The sequence below is a fragment of the Triticum aestivum genome, chromosome 3B, assembly GCF_018294505.1.
Source record: "Triticum aestivum cultivar Chinese Spring chromosome 3B, IWGSC CS RefSeq v2.1, whole genome shotgun sequence".
In the NCBI taxonomy this organism is placed as follows: Eukaryota; Viridiplantae; Streptophyta; class Magnoliopsida; order Poales; family Poaceae; genus Triticum; species Triticum aestivum.
This window is the reverse complement of record NC_057801.1, coordinates 234,171,731-234,187,635: the sequence shown is the minus strand read 5'-3', so window position 1 is coordinate 234,187,635 and position 15,905 is coordinate 234,171,731. Positions and strand designations below refer to the sequence as shown.

At 45.6% G+C, this 15,905-nt stretch overlaps 1 long non-coding RNA gene across 1 annotated transcript; it reads left to right on the top strand.

Moving 5' to 3' along the window:
• The first annotated feature begins 426 nt into the window (after positions 1-426).
• Positions 427-2,779, top strand: LOC123065268 (uncharacterized). Its single transcript, XR_006430945.1, has 2 exons — positions 427-1,067; positions 1,236-2,779. It is a non-coding gene; the product is annotated as an uncharacterized lncRNA (long non-coding RNA).
• Positions 2,780-15,905: the final 13,126 nt, after the last annotated feature.

Here is a 15,905-nt window from a genome sequence, read left to right as displayed (position 1 = left end):
TGCCTCCTCCTGTCGCCGCCTCCCCTCCCCTTCCCGGTGGGAGCCCTGCACTGGAGCGGGTGCGGCTCGGCCGCTCGCACTCGCCGGTGGCCTCGCCCTGGCCGGAGACGGCCTGAGCTGGCCAGGCCCCGGCGCCCTTCTCCTCTGCTCCCTCCCCTGTTCAACGCAAGGAACAGGGCGAGAGGAGGAAGACGACGACCGAGCGCCAGCCTGGCCCCTGCCAGTGGGCCCCGCCTCCACTCTCGGCCCCACTTGTCGGCCTCTGGCCGTTGACCAGCCCAACCCATGTGGATAAGTGACAGGCCCCACCCGTGGGACCCGCACGCGTCATCCCCGCCACTGTTCATCTCTACTATCTCTACTATTAAAGAAGGATCGAACATCGTGATGGTTCGACCTCCTCGATCTCTCCTCTCATCGCTCGTTTCTCCCATCCCCGCCGAAAAAATGAAAAAAGAAAAAAAGAAACAGACCGACGAGGCCACGACCCACGAAAGCACGTCCCACGCACACGCGGCCTCCCCATCTTCCGCACTCCGTTGCTCCCGATTTCATCACTTGCCCGCTCCAATTTTTCTCTCTGACTCCCCCCTCCTCGTCCGCCGCCGTGGTCGCGGTCCAGGCCATCGGCGGTAGGAGCGAGTCCCATCGAGAAATTCTTCACTCCTCCCTCTTATCTGCACAACTCTTGATCGCGTCCGTCCATGGGCGAGCTTGGCGGCGGGGCAGAAGGAGAGTTCGTAAGCAGCTGTCATTGGTGTACGCCGCCTTTGCCTGCGTCGCCAGGGGTGATCGTACTACAGTCTGCCCAACGTACGCCGGCGCCGGAGTACGTACTGGGCATAGGGGTGGTGTGCAGGTGCAGGTCGATTTTAGTCGTCCCGTACGATTTTGCCATGGCGGATCCGCTGGCCGCAGGGAACACCACCGGCGGGGACGCCGTGAGGGCGGGATTCTCGGTGTGACGGAAGTCCGACGCCGGCTGGTGCGGCGAGTGGAGGCCTCCGGAGGTTTCTGCTCCGGCGCTCACGCTATTGGGTCTTGTCCTACTCCTTCGTCAGGTTCAGGTAACCATTAGTAGTTGATCTGAGAGGTAATTTGTTGGGCAACGCTGCCGCGGGACATGGACTCAAGCTAACACAGGTTCATGGCGGAGCAGCTCACCTGCTGGTCTCCACTTCGTAGGCGGCAGTAGCTGCCTCACCAATTGATGTGATCTTTTTATTCCTTTTCAGATCCATTTTTTCCAACAGGCCTCAATAAAAATTGGGGATCAAGAAATTGATCGCTTCGAAGTACTGAGCAGGCGTATTCTTTCTTATGTATGAGGGTATGAAACATGTTTTTGTTGTTAATTCTTGCGACACAGGGGATTTTTGGTAGTCAAGTGGTCAACCCGTCCGCCAATGCCGTCATTATCTTCATTGGGTGTGCTTGCACTTTATTTGGAAGATGCCAGGCAGTAGCACTGCTTCAGTATATTAAGAGAAGATTTACAAAATCTGAAGATGTATAATTACACTCGATCTATGCATATTTGCCCAGATTTGAATAACTTTGAGTTTGTGACCATCACACTTGGTATCTTCACTGATGTATTTTTTGTTTTGCTAAGTCAAGTAGTTCCTGTGAAATGACTTTGGGAATGGAGTGGTTCACTGGGGTAATTAGCGGTAGCACCTCACGCTGACAGGGAGTGCACGATCGAGGTATGTATTTTCAGCTTGTTAGTCAGGATGAAGTGGAATACATCATAATATTTCTCTGCATGAACTGTCAGGGACATATCACCACGTCCACTTAATCCAGTTTATCCGTGTTCGTTCCTTAGATTGCCTACCTGTGTTCGGATTTACCATGTATTATTTGACTGGAAAAATTACATTGTTAATCGCTTCAGAGAACAAGTGAAAATGTAGGTTGTATCCCTCTTTTGTTTGTTAACAATCTGTTTACGGAGTCACTACTCCATCATCACATAATACACATATGTTAAGGTCAAGAATTTGTCATCTATACTTCTGATCCCTTTTTAGTTATGCTGAACTTGAGAAAGTGGATTATTGGAACAAGTGAATTATTTAAAAAGTAAATTGTCAGTGTGTTACATGTCGGAAGAGGCCTTTTGGAACAAGTGAATTATTTCAAAATTAAAATCTTTATATTTGTTTAAAGTGAAGTTACTCTCCAACTACAATTCTATGCAAGCACTGATCTTTAAATTGAAGGTGATTATTCTTCTTAGGAAGGGAGAACGATTCACTTTGGTGTATATGATCCTATGGTCTTTTTTATTGATTGCTATGGTTGTTTGTATTATATCCTCTAACTGACCCAACTTGCCATGTCATACTCATGCTATTAGATCGGGTGCTCATGCAAGATGGTTACTTCTCTTAAGGGTGTGTTACTGTTTGTAGTTTAGACTTGAACACATACTTCTGTTTGAAAACAATAAGTGCCAGCCTCTCATGATTACGGTAACTAATTATTCATTTAACACATGCAGACTATCAGATACAACCGGATGCCGCCACTTTGCAGTGTCAAATTTATGTTGGTGAGCAGGCCATGCTGTTCATGGAATGGCTTGACGTGAAAGGAAATTGACCCATAGGTCGAGAAGAGAAGCTTTCATTGAGCATAAGTGTGGTGTTGTTGGAATTTTTGATATTAGTTAGATCTTCAGATAGCCTTTGTTTGGAGGTTAGATAGTCTTATTATGAGGATCAAGTATGAAATTATGACATTCTATGAGGACTAAGTTTAGGCGCATAAATTATGAACCAATTATTCCTTCTTGAAAAACGATGTTTTTCCAGAAAAATACTACTATGAGTTCAGAATTTTAGCAAAACATGCAGGTTGTCATTTTGAGATTAGTTGTTAACTAGCATTTGAAGGCATGTGATAAACAAAGAGACTAATGGGTATTGTAACGCCCTCGATGCGGCTATATCTCCCACGTGTCGAAGCACGACTTAGAGGCATAACAGCATTGAAAGCAATGTCGCAAGTGAGGTAATCTTCACATAACCCATGTAATACATAAGGGAAAGAGATACATAGTTGGCTTACAATCGCCACTTCACACAATTACATGAATAAAGCATTACATCATCCAGATACAATCAAGGTCCGACTACGGAACCAAAATAAAAGAAGAACCCCAAATGCGACAAAGGTCCCCGATCGACCCCAACTGGGCTCCACTACCGATCAACTAGAACGAAACAACACAAAGGGCAAGATCTTCATCGAGCTCCTCCTTGAGCTTGGTTGCGTCACCTGCTCGGTAACATAGGCACCTGCAAACTGGTTTTGGAAGTATCTGTGAGTCACGAGGACTCAGCAATCTCACACCCGCGAGATCAAGACTATTTAAGCTTATAGGAAGGATGGAGTAATGAGGTGGAGCTGCAGCAAGCGACTAGCATATATGGTGGCTACAATCGCAAAAGAGAGCGAGAAGAGAAGCAAGGCACGGTCGTGAAGCTAGTAGCGATCAAGAAGTGATCCTGAAACTACTTACGTCAAACATAACTCCAACACCGTGTTCACTTCCCGGACTCCGCTGAGAAGAGACCATCACGGTTACACACGCGGTTGATGTATTTTAATTAAGGTCAACTTCGGGTATTCTACAACCGGACGTTAACAAATTCCCATCTGCCACATAACCGCGGGCACGGCTCTCGAAAGTTTAAATCCCTGCAGGGGTGTCCCAACTTAGCCCATGACAAGCTCTCACGGTCAACGAAGGAATAGACCTCCACCCGAGACACTCCGATCAGACTCGGTATCTCGGTACAACAAGACATTTCGACAGGGTAAAACTAAACCAGCAACACCGCCCGAATGTGCCGACAAATCCCGATAGGAGCTGCACATATCTCTTTCTCAGGGCACACTCAGATGAGACTAGCTACGAGTAAAACCAACCCTCAAGTGTCCCCGAGGTGGCCCCGCAGGCAGCTCAGTTCGGACCAACACTCAGAGGAGCACTGGCCCGGGGGGGTTAGAATAAAGATGACCCTTGAGTCTGCAGAACCCAAGGGAAGGTGGTAGGTTGTTAGTGCAAACGGTAAAACCAATGTTGGGCATTGCTGGAGGAGCTTTACTTAAGGCGAACTATCAAGGGGTTCCCATTATAGCCCAACCGCGTAAGGAACGCAAAATCCGGGAACATAACACCGGTATGACGGAAACTAGGGCGGCAAGAGTGGAACAAAACACCAGGCATAAGGCCGAGCCTTCCATCCTTTACCAAGTATATAGATGCATTAACTAAATAAGATATATTGTGATATCCCAACAAGTAAACATGTTCCAACAGGGAACAACATCTCCATGTTCCAACAAGGAACAAACTTCAATCTTCACCTGCAACTAACAACGCTATAAGAGGGGCTGAGCAAAGCGGTAACATAGCCAATCAACGGTTTGCTAGGACATGGTGGGTTAGAGGTTTGACATGGCAATTTGGGAGGCTGACAAGCAAATGGTAGGCATCGTAGCATTGGCATAGCAAAAGAGCGAGCAAACTAGCATAGCAAAGATAGTAGTGATTTCGAGGGTATGGTCATCTTTCCTGAAATCCCGCTAGGAAGAAGAACGAGTCCAAGAAGAAGACAAATGGTCGTAGATGAACGGATCCTCACAAACGCGACGTTAATCGAAACCAACCCGAAGAAGCAACACCGGAAAAGAGCAAACAACCTAGTAAATAACCAACACATAATCATGGCACGGTGCGGAAACAAGTATGATGCATGTCCGGTTTAATGAAACATGGCATGGCAAAATGCACAAAACTATCTTACAAATTAAGTGGAGCTCAATATGCAACGGAGTGGCATATTGAAGAAAACACCACATGACTTATTTAGTTCTCTCTTGTTATGTACCCAACAATATTAAATATTGTTAAACATGGCAAGAGGGTGAAGCAAATGAAAACTACCTATCTAGGCAAGTTTAAATGAGGCCGGAACAACGAACAACAATTCCGGAAAATCCTCATGAGCAATATTTGAATTTGGTACTGTTCTGCCCTAAAACATATTTTAATGTTGTTAAACAGGAAAATAAAGTGGACCATATTAAACTAGGCATTTTTCCACCCCATTTACATATGAAGTTTATTTAAAATGGAGCTACGGTTATTTAGTTATGAAATAAATCATTTTAGCATGTCATTTAAGCAAATTTAAACAAACAACATTTTAAACATTTCAACATGGGACGAAAATGGCATATTATTAATCTAGATGAAAAACTAAGCATTTTTCATATTTAAATCATTTAAATCCGATGCACGGTTGTGGAGTTTTTATATGCATGAACAACAGGGGTCAATCTGTAAAACTGGTAAATCACAGGATATGCTTAAATTCGCAGCAGGAAAAAAAACATGCATGGGCCAAATCTGCTGGGCCAACAACATACAGGAGAGGGCTGGGGGTGGCCTCACCATGGGCTCTGGCCCAGTCGGTGGAGGAGGCAGGGCAGGCCGGATCTGGCTTGGGCCGGCTTGAGCTCGCCTTGGAGGCCGAAGGGGAAACAGGTGGGGCGCGGAGCTGGGTCAAAGCAGAGGAGGCCCGACAGGCACGAGGACGAAGCAGGGGCGCAGTCAACACGCACGGTCGAGCGCTCGTCCTCCTGCCCGAAGCAGAGGATGCAGGGGCGACGGCAACGGGTCTCGGCGCGGGGAAGGAGGTCCGGTGAAGAAGGGTACAACGGGCGGCTGCTGATTTGGTCCCTAGGCCATGGATCTGGCCGGAGATGGGAGAGGGAGGCGCGGCCATGGAGGATGCTGAGGCGACGGGAAGCTGCAGCATGACCTGGCGGATTAGCACGGGGACGATGAAAGGAGGCGCTCGGGCGCCTGCGCTGGACCGAGGGCTCGAGGTGCTGGACACGAACGGGAGCGGGGAACTCGGGGAAGAAGCTGGCTGCGGGCACTGCTGGAGAGGTGGAGGCCGAGAGGATCGGGTGCTATTGCACTGGGACCTGTTGGATCGGTCGCCGGCAGGGACGAACTGCTCGTGATCCCCTCGGGATTGAGCAGAGGAGGCTCTGGTTAGTGGAATGGGTGGATCGGGAGGGATCCCGATGAGGGTGTGGCTGGTTGGGCAGGGAAGAAATCGAGGAGAGACAAACTGGCGGCGGCGGCGGAGGGATTTGGAGGATGGGACAACTCTCCTAGAAACTAGGGTTAGGCAGTATATATAGCAAGGATTTTGGATAGGGGCTAATCGGACCCTCCGATTAAAATCAAACGGTCGAGATAAATAGGTTGGGGAGCCCAAATAAGAAAACAGAGATGTTTTATAGATGTTTGGGGATGATCCGGATCCAACGGTAACGACAGAACGGGTCAGGTTCGGGTAAGTTTCGGACACGCACACGAGGGTCTGAGAGAGGTCAACGAGGATAAGGGTCTGACAAAATAACAATGGAGGCAAAGAGAGAAAGGGCAACTATGAACGACTACGAGTTTTATGAAAACATGCAGATGCAAAGCGCATGATGCTATGAGATGAAATGCAACACATGAACAAAATGCAAAACAAAAAAAACAAAAATCCAACCACGGAGGAAATAAAATATCACATCGCCGGAAATGGCAAGAGTTGGAGTTACGAATATGGAAAGTTGTATCCGGGGCGTTACAACACTCCACCACTACGAGAGGATCTCGTCCCGAGATCTAGGATGGCACCGGAGGGAAACGAAAGAGGAAGAGAAGAGGTAAAACTAAGTTGCTTCTTTGACAAACGAGTGAAACCACGAACCTTGAGCGGTTGAGCAATTTAAAAGAAAGAGTACAACAAAGATGAACGAGATTGCAAACAATCCGTTGGAAAAGAGGAACAAGGAACATTACGGGAACTTGAAAGTTGAAAGACATGGAAATAAGAGCTTCACGAACGAAAAGAATATGACCACCTCGGTATAATGAGATAGCCAAGGAACAAGAATGACACAATTTGGACAGCACTCCGGTAGAAAAGAGAAGAGAAACTTGATGAAATGAAAAGAACTTGAAGAGATGACACAACACTCCGGTTAAATGGATATGCATGAAAAGAACACGATCCTCACAATTCGAGATGATGAGTGAAGAGAGGAACATCACAAAGCCTCCGGGAGAAAGAATAGAAGATAGATCATTGGAATAAAAGAATGGAGAAGAAAACAACATGTACTACCTCAAATGAATTTGAGAGAGCATCTTTAAAAAGAAGGATTGAACGGAGTTGTTGGAAAACCAACAACGAAACGAAAAGAATAAGCTTGTAGTGGGCTTATGGAAACATCTCAAAATTATGAGGTGACAAACGGCCACTAACGGAAATGATTGATTTGATTGAGAGCACCAAAGAGATGAAAAACTTCTTCCACCAAGATGATAAAGAGATAACTTGGATCATTTTTAAGCACCACAATAGCAAGATTCCTTAGGGAAGGCTTTAGGTGAAATCTATACAATGATAACTCCAATGAAGAGATTGACGGTTGAAAAGATCTCTTGAACAAGAGAAAATGATGGATATAAATATGTCACTCTTGAAAACTTGTGAATCATGAAACGCGAAGGGAAAATTATCAAGAATGACCTAACACCACCTCAGGAGATAAGGTAGAAAGAATTGCACTTTGGAATGCAAGATGAAGAATGCTTGAACTCCTCAAAACAAGACATGTGTTGAACACCATGTTTAATTTTTGAGTATAGCTTGGCTGATCTTAACTTCAAGAGAAATCTTGAAGAACAATTGAAGAATGAAAAGAATCCTTGACGAACCACCACTCCGGTAATAAACGGATGATAAAAAGAAAGAGAAGTTGAAAACACAAGGTGAAGCCTTGCGATGATTTAGATGGAGCTTCGCGACGAGATAATGCGGAAAAGTTAGAACTCCGGAAGAAAGATGAACAACAAGAAGCCAAGAATTTATTACTCCTGAACAAACTCCAAAGGAAAGGATTAATCACTTGGATGAAACCAGAATAAGAATTATGTTATGCGTATCCTTCACCAATTTAAATTGATGACAAGCAACAGATTTGGCATACTACTTATTCCCATTGAAAAAGGATTAAGAGGGATATAGCGTAAACTTGAGAAGGTCTTCATGAACCACCGGTAGGATTGAAAAGAACGAATGAATTAATATGATAATCAAAGAAAAAAATCTTGAAAGAACCACCGTAAGAATTGAAAATGAAAGTAGCAAAGGCACAATTCACCAGGAAGAAATTGAAAACGATTGAAGATACTTGAAGGGATTTAGATACATGAGAACGAAGAGATCATGAACTGATTAGAGGGTATTTGAACGATGCACCGGAAGAATTTGAGAACGAGAGCTGAAAGCTGGGAATGAATAATTCTGAGATGATTGGCTCCGGAGAATGAAACTGAAAAGACTCCTAAAATGCTCCGGATGGGTGAAAGAGATTCTCACAATCGAAAACAATTATGAGAGGATGGCAACAAGCTAGCACCATGAATCTTGAAGAGAATAGAGCAAGATTAAAGAGAAACTCTTCTTCGGTCTTCAAATGATGAGAATGACAACGAGAAACACCACCAAGAATTATTGAGGGACACCGGAAGAATCAAAAGCGAAGAGGTTGAGCCAACTATGAAAAGAATTTGAAAGATCTTGGAGAAAAGCATTTGACTGATGATAACTCAGTCTTACGTCAAACTTGGAGAAGAATTTAGGATAGCTCTGGGAAAATAGAAGAGTCAGGTAAGATCCTGGGAAAAGACCTGTGGGTTAGGGCCCACTCAAAAGAACACTGTTGAAAAGATTTAAAAGAGATGTTGCACCGGTTGAATTAAATGACTTGAATGAGATACCAATCTCGAAAGAGCTTGAACGAATGCAGAGTGGAAACACGAATCTTCGAGATATCTTGAGCACTCCGGAATAACAAATAGCGAGAAGTAGAATGATAATGAGGTGCACCGGTATGAGAAGACATTGAAATGAGGAAAAATGTATGATCAACAAAACTTGACTTGAATCCACCGGAGAAGAAAAGAGACGAAGAATAATGAACTTGAAGCTCGTGAGAATCTTCACGAGGGATCACCGGATAAGAACATTGACGGAAAAGAATGTAGAGACTTCGCATCAATAAAAGGATACTTGATTAAGAAATCTGAGTCCTTGAAGAAAAGGGTGGGTGGGCGGGAAAAAACAAAGGCAACTTGGAGACGGATGAAACAAACACCGTTGAGAAGAAATGATAATTGGTCTTGCTGATGTTGAAGTGATCGGATCCACTTGAAGAGAAACACGCCGGTTGAAAAGGATTGACATGACAATCTCGATTGTCGAGAAGGATTGGTATTCACATCGGAGTATGAGAACACCATTTCGGAAAGGTATGGAATCAACACTTGACATTGAAGCAACTCGAATACCACAACTCAAAACAAAAACAAAGGACTGGCTTGCAGAATAAGCCAGAAAAAACATATGATAGAGATTTCGTCCAAAGTTTTCATGGTGGGGCCTACACGGGCTCGATCGTACAGCACCATCATGTACAAGGCAGTGCACATGACATACGAAGCGTCCCCGAGTCGGCATAGCCAAGGACTCTTTAAGACACAATGAGACCACTGTAAAACCAACCGTGAATAGGCGGACCACTAGACGTCGAACCCCAGTTTCATATCATACATCCGTCAGAAAGATATCCTAAGAGCTACTTGAATTCCCACCTACGAAAGTCCCGAAATTTTCCGGTTATGCAATCAGGTGTTGGGGATACAGGGGAAGCATAATATCTCACCCAAAACTAGCAAATCCTACATCCAGCTGTATCCATCCTTCAACACATAACCAAGAAACCTTCGGAAATCGTCTACCTCAACCTTCAAAAAGCATCCGTTATACAAGTTATGGTGATACTCCCGTACTCACCTCAGTACTGGGTTATCGGGGTTATCTCACCAACAACTGCATAAAAGAGATTTTCGATGTCAGCGTACTAAACTCAGGTATTCCAGAACTGCAACGATAAAATTATGACAACAACACCTCAGAGCTCAACTCCCTGGGACACTTCCACTAAACCCCTGATAGGAGGCACCAAGACAATGTTCTCATCATAAAACCATCGGAACGATTCCAAGATACCCGCGTGATCCTAAAATTTTTTTAGTGAAATTTGAGAAGAGAAGAGTCAAAACTCTACGTCAGGATGCCTTACCAGAGCGATGAAGAGATTGGGGAGTAAAAAGAATTCCTAACTCTCCGATATATATAATCCTAAATGACTCAAAACATTTTTCTAGACACAACTCGGCCGCTAAAACGATCAAGCAGTGGGGCTCCTAAGGTCGGGGAAGGCTCTGATTACCAACTTGTAATGCCCTCGATGCGGCTATATCTCCCACGTGTCGAAGCACGACTTAGAGGCATAACCGCATTGAAAGCAATGTCGCAAGTGAGGTAATCTTCACACAACCCATGTAATACATAAGGGAAAGAGATACATAGTTGGCTTACAATTGCCACTTCACACAGTTACATGAATAAAGCATTACATCATCCAGATACAATCAAGGTCCGACTACGGAACCAAAATAAAAGAAGAACCCCAAATGCGACAAAGGTCCCCGATCGACCCCAACTGGGCTCCACTACTGATCAACTAGAACGAAACAACACAAAGGGCAAGATCTTCATCGAGCTCCTCCTTGAGCTTGGTTGCGTCACCTGCTCGGTAACATAGGCACCTGCAAACTGGTTTTGGAAGTATCTGTGAGTCACGAGGACTCAGCAATCTCACACCCGCGAGATCAAGACTATTTAAGCTTATAGGAAGGATGGAGTAATGAGGTGGAGCTGCAGCAAGCGACTAGCATATATGGTGGCTACAATCGCAAAAGAGAGCGAGAAGAGAAGCAAGGCACGGTCGTGAAGCTAGTAGCGATCAAGAAGTGATCCTGAAACTACTTACGTCAAACATAACTCCAACACCGTGTTCACTTCCCGGACTCCGCTGAGAAGAGACCATCACGGTTACACACGCGGTTGATGTATTTTAATTAAGGTCAACTTCGGGTATTCTACAACCGGACGTTAACAAATTCCCATCTGCCACATAACCGCGGGCACGGCTCTCGAAAGTTTAAATCCCTGCAGGGGTGTCCCAACTTAGCCCATGACAAGCTCTCACGGTCAACGAACGAATAGACCTCCACCCGAGACACTCCGATCAGACTCGGTATCTCGGTACAACAAGACATTTCGACAGGGTAAAACTAAACCAGCAACACCGCCCGAATGTGCCGACAAATCCCGATAGGAGCTGCACATATCTCTTTCTCAGGGCACACTCAGATGAGACTAGCTACGAGTAAAACCAACCCTCAAGTGTCCCCGAGGTGGCCCCGCAGGCAGCTCAGTTCGGACCAACACTCAGAGGAGCACTGGCCCGGGGGGGTTAGAATAAAGATGACCCTTGAGTCTGCAGAACCCAAGGGAAGGTGGTAGGAAGTTAGTGCAAATGGTAAAACCAATGTTGGGCATTGCTGGAGGAGCTTTACTTAAGGCGAACTATCAAGGGGTTCCCATTATAGCCCAACCGCGTAAGGAACGCAAAATCCGGGAACATAACACCGGTATGACGGAAACTAGGGCGGCAAGAGTGGAACAAAACACCAGGCATAAGGCCGGGCCTTCCATCCTTTACCAAGTATATAGATGCATTAATTAAATAAGATATGTTGTGATATCCCAACAAGTAAACATGTTCCAACAGGGAACAACATCTCCATGTTCCAACAAGGAACAAACTTCAATCTTCACCTGCAACTAACAACGCTATAAGAGGGGCTGAGCAAAGCGGTAACATAGCCAATCAACGGTTTGCTAGGACATGGTGGGTTAGAGGTTTGACATGGCAATTTGGGAGGCTGACAAGCAAATGGTAGGCATCGTAGCATTGGCATAGCAAAAGAGCGAGCAAACTAGCATAGCAAAGATAGTAGTGATTGCGAGGGTATGGTCATCTTTCCTGAAATCCCGCTAGGAAGAAGAACGAGTCCAAGAAGAAGACAAATGGTCGTAGATGAACGGATCCTCACAAACGCGACGTTAATCGAAACCAACCCGAAGAAGCAACACCGGAAAAGAGCAAACAACCTAGTAAATAACCAACACATAATCATGGCACGGTGCGGAAACAAGTATGATGCATGTCCGGTTTAATGAAACATGGCATGGCAAAATGCACAAAACTATCTTACAAATTAAGTGGAGCTCAATATGCAACGGAGTGGCATATTGAAGAAAACACCACAACACTTTTTTAGTTCTCTCTTGTTATGTACCCAACAATATTAAATATTGTTAAACATGGCAAGAGGGTGAAGCAAATGAAAACTACCTATCTAGGCAAGTTTAAATGAGGTCGGAACAACGAACAACAATTCCGGAAAATCCTCATGAGCAATATTTGAATTTGGTACTGTTCTGCCCTAAAACATATTTTAATGTTGTTAAACAGGAAAATAAAGTGGACCATATTAAACTAGGCATTTTTCCACCCCATTTACATATGAAGTTTATTTAAAATGGAGCTACGGTTATTTAGTTATGAAATAAATCATTTTAGCATGGCATTTAAGCAAATTTAAACAAACAACATTTTAAACATTTTAACATGGGATGAAAATGGCATATTATTAATCTAGATGAAAAACTAAGCATTTTTCATATTTAAATCATTTAAATCCGATGCACGGTTGTGGAGTTTTTATATGCATGAACAACAGGGGTCAATCTGTAAAACTGGTAAATCACAGGATATGCTTAAATTCGCAGCAGGAAAAAAAACATGCATGGGCCAAATCTGCTGGGCCAACAGCATACAGGAGAGGGCTGGGGGTGGCCTCACCATGGGCTCTGGCCCAGTCGGTGGAGGAGGCAGGGCAGGCCGGATCTGGCTTGGGCCGGCTTGAGCTCGCCTTGGAGGCCGAAGGGGAAACAGGTGGGGCGCGGAGCTGGGTCGAAGTAGAGGAGGCCCGGCGGGCACGAGGACGAAGCAGGGGCGCAGTCAACACGCGCGGTCGAGCGCTCGTCCTCCTGCCCGAAGCAGAGGATGCAGGGGCGACGGCAGCGGGTCTCGGCGCGGGGAAGGAGGTCCGGTGAAGAAGGGTACAAAGGGCGGCTGCTGATTTGGTCCCTAGGCCATGGATCTGGCCGGAGATGGGAGAGGGAGGCGCGGCCATGGAGGATGCAGAGGCGACGGGAAGCTGCAGCATGACCTGGCGGATTAGCACGGGGACGATGAAAGGAGGCGCTCGGGCGCCTGCGCTGGACCGAGGGCTCGAGGTGCTGGACACGAACGGGAGCGGGGAACTCGGGGAAGAAGCTGGCTGCGGGCGCTGCTGGAGAGGTGGAGGCCGAGAGGATCGGGTGCTACTGCACTGGGACCTGTTGGATCGGTTGCCGGCGGGGACGAACTACTCGTGATCCCCTCGAGATTGAGCAGAGGAGGCTCTGGTTAGTGGAATGGGTGGATCGGGAGGGATCCCGATGAGGGTGTGGCTGGTTGGGCAAGGAAGAAATCGAGGAGAGACAAACTGGCGGCGGCGGCGGAGGGATTTGGAGGATGGGACAGCTCTCCTAGAAACTAGGGTTAGGCAGTATATATAGCAAGGATTTTGGATAGGTGCTAATCGGACCCTCCGATTAAAATCAAACGGTCGAGATAAATAGGTTGGGGAGCCCAAATAAGAAAACAGAGATGTTTTATAGATGTTTGGGGATGATCTGGATCCAACGGTAGCGACAGAACGGGTCAGGTTCGGGTAAGTTTCGGACACGCACACGAGGGTCTGAGAGAGGTCAACGAGGATAAGGGTCTGACAAAATAACAACGGAGGCAAAGAGAGAAAGGGCAACTATGAACGGCTACGAGTTCTATGAAAACATGCAGATGCAAAGCGCATGATGCTATGAGATGAAATGCAACACATGAACAAAATGCAAAACAAAAAAACAAAAACCCAACCATGGAGGAAATAAAATATCACATCGCCGGAAATGGCAAGAGTTGGAGTTACGAATATGGAAAGTTGTATCCGGGGCGTTACAAGTATGTATTGTGCTTTCATATAAAAATACACAATATCACCTGTTGTGCACGTGGAATCTATCTAAAGATATAGGTTACCCATGATCGGTGTTGATCCACAAGAATTTGTATGTCCCCGTTGCAACGCACGGGCAATTAACTAGTATGGATAAGGTGAAAACGTATTTCTCTGATTACGCTTTCACTTTTTCTGTTCAGGCCCTTGGTTGAAAAGATTTTCATTATAGATGGGTCCCTGGTAGAAAAACGTCCATAACTTTTTATCCGTAGCTCCAAACGAGGTGAATCCAACACTCACTTCTTCGTTTCATCGAGCTCTTTCTGTTGGTTTCATTTTCACTATGGTTTGACACTGTGAAAATGACCTTTTTGCCCTTGCACGTAAACAGCCCCCTCCGAGAGAGAACTATTTCTGGCAAATCTTTCCGCAGCTTCACCGCACTTCTCCCCGGTTCCTTCTTCATCCCCAGGCAAGCCACAATACCCACTTGCATGATAGTCATGCAGTAGCCATGGTTTTCAACTTGAATCTTTATTAAATGTTTGCTTGATGAAAAGATGGTTATCGTTGTTCCAGAAATGTTTAGATTTGCATGTTCACTTTTGTGCTATGTTGTTTTGTACTCTTTGATCATGTTATACCTGCTAGTATTACCTTTCATATGTTTATGCTTGCTAGTAGTACATGATGTTGGTGATGGTCATGCTAGTCAGTATGCCATGCTGAGTGGATATGATTTATTGTTGATATGGTGGATAGTTATGTGATACCCTCATGATGATGTTGATATCATGTTCATGCATTTTATCATGGCTCAGCATATTTGCATTCAAGTTAACCGGATTAAATTGAACTTGAACAACTGTTGGCTGAGTCATGGTGCCGCTGAATCGATGCTGACCAGTGTAACCACGCTTACCGGTATGGGACGGTCCTAACTGGGTCTATTGTTGTGCCTCTCGCCGGTGCCTCCAACGAAGGAGGGTTATGGGCGCGCGCTACCCCGATCAGGTAGGCAGACATAAGCCTTGTGTGCCCATTGTTGAGTTAGTTTTTGGATCCTTATCCCAGAGTGGGACGGGCCACGACGGTGGTCGTTGTGTCTGGAGGTAGGCTTGGGGTTACCCATGACTTAGATCAGTGAGGAGTGAGTCGGAATGGCCGGGAGAGTGTCATGGCAGTAGGACGGTTTTGTCGGAACGCCGTTGGTCCACCCGAATGGGAGTGCGAGGCCATGGGTTCCATAGTGAGGGTACAGTGTACTAACCTCTGCAGAGTGTATATTAAATCTATCGATAGCCGCGCCCGCGGATAAGGGCCCAGGTCGAAAGTAGGTCACACCATGAGTCAACAGTAATAAGAATAAATTGATTAATGACAATGAGATAAGTTGGTTGTGATCGCCGTAAGGATCACGGGCCATTTAGTGGTCGGGTTGTGATCGCCGTAAGGATCACGGTTTGGGGCCAAGTGTTGGTCGGGTTGTGATCGCCGTAAGGATCACGGTGGTATCGAGGATACTGAGATATTGTATATTCATGATGTTGTACGAGAATCATGGGTAAAGGTCAAGCTCCTTATGGTCGTTTAATGATTACTACGGTATTATTTATACCAAGTTTGATTTGATCCTGAGATGATCATGTGATGTCCGAGGTTGGTAAGTGATGCATGTGTTGGTTACGAGGTAACCCGAGCAGAATAAGTAGTGCATATAGTGGTTTCATGTTGCATGCCAGTATTGTTGGATTAATATGTTCATGTTGTG